Source organism: Triticum dicoccoides, chromosome 1B (assembly GCF_002162155.2).
Source record: "Triticum dicoccoides isolate Atlit2015 ecotype Zavitan chromosome 1B, WEW_v2.0, whole genome shotgun sequence".
NCBI classification, from domain to species: domain Eukaryota; kingdom Viridiplantae; phylum Streptophyta; class Magnoliopsida; order Poales; family Poaceae; genus Triticum; species Triticum dicoccoides.
The window spans coordinates 342,696,583-342,698,501 of NC_041381.1; positions in this window are offsets into that span (position 1 = coordinate 342,696,583).

Sequence of the window (1,919 nt, forward strand, 5' to 3'; positions counted from 1 at the left end):
GTGCCTTCCTCACTTTCCTGGCAGGCCACCCGAACCACGATCGCGCCATGCCATAGCCGGCCACGCCCGTGTTTCGAAGGACTTTTTTGCTGGCCTTGGTGGCTCTTTGTTGTTGCAGCCGGTCGGAGAGAAGCTATGGTCGCCGACGACGCCCATCAACCCCAACACCTTTCGACAGGCGCTGCATAGCCGCAGGGCGCCACCCGCCAACACCAACCTTGCCTGCTGCCTGTGAGGAGAGCTCGAGGTGCTGTTCCCGGCCGCATCTCCATCATGACCGCAAGGTGTTCGACACTTTGCTCACAAGGTACTATGGATAGTGTGATGAGTATATTTTTTTCACAACTTCATTTATTCATCAGATGGTTCATCATCGGATGACAAAGACCTTGTGGTGGCTGCATTGGTCGTCAATGACCACATTGCTAGGCAGCGACCTCGATTCAGGGGATCAATCCTGGGTCATGCTCCGGCCTTGAACCGCAATAGGGAGAGCGGCCACGCCCTACTCTATGTCGATTACTTTGAGAACACCGCGCTCTTCAAACCACATCAATTCTGTCGCCGCTTCCATATGAGGAGACATGTGTTCAATCGTATACGGGAGAGAGTGGTAGGATATGACCCATACTTCGAGTCCAAAGAAGATGCCTGCTACTTCTTGAGCTTGCGTTGATTTTTTCCTTAAAGAGGAAAGGGTGATGCATCAAAGTAGAGATAAGTATTTTCCTCAGTTAAGAACCAAGGTATCAATCCAGTAGGAGGCACAAGCAAGTCTCTAATCTATGCACCTGCACAAACTAACAAACACTTGCACACAACGTGAAAAAGGGGTTGTCAATCCCTTCACGGTCACGGACAATAGCGAGATCTGACAGAGATAGGTATAAAAGATAAATAAATTACAGCAAGGTATTTTTGGGTTTTTCGGTTTATAGATCCGAAAATATATGATGGAAAATAGACATGGGGGTCATAGGTTTCACTAGAGGATTCTCTCTTGAAAGAAAACATAAGGTGGGTAAACAAATTACTGTCGAGCAATTGATAGAAAAGCGCATAGTTATGACGATATATAAGGCAATGATCATGAATATAGGCATCACGTCCGTGACAAGTAGACCGACTCCTGCCTGTATCTACTACTATTAATCCATACATCGACCGCTATCCAGCATGCATCTAGAGTATTAAGTTCAGAAGAACAGAGTAACGCTTTAAGTAAGATGACATGATGTAGAAGGATAAACTCAAGCAATATGATATAAACCCCATCTTTTTATCCTTCATGGCAACAATATAATACCTGTCTGGCTACCCCTTCTGTCACCGGGTGAGGACACCGCAAGATTGAACCCAAAACTAAGCACTTCTCCCATTGCAAGAAGAACCAATCTAGCTGGCCAAACCAAACCGCTAGTTTGAAAAGAAATACAAAAATATTTTAATCATGCATAAAAGAGTTCAGAGAAGACTCAAATAATATTCATAGATAAACTAATCATAAATCCACAATTCATCGGATCTCGACAAACACACCGCAAAAGAATATTACATCGGATAGAACTCCAAGAATATCAAGGAGAACATTGTATTCAAGATCAAAGAGAGAGAAGAAGTCATCTAGCTACTAGCTATGGACCCTTAGGTCCATGATAAACTACTCACGCTTCATCGGAAGGGCAACAAGGTTGATGTACAAGCCCTCCGTGATCGAATCCCCCTTCGGTAGGGTGCCGAAAAAGGCTCCAAGATGGGATCTCACGAAAATAGAGGCTTGCGGCGGCGGAAAAGTATTTTCGTGGATGCATATGATGTTGGGGGAATATTTGGATATTTATGAAGCAAAGACGGGGGGGGGGGGGCACAAGCCTGGGGGCGCACCACTAGGGCTTGTGGCCACCCCGTAGGTTTTCTGG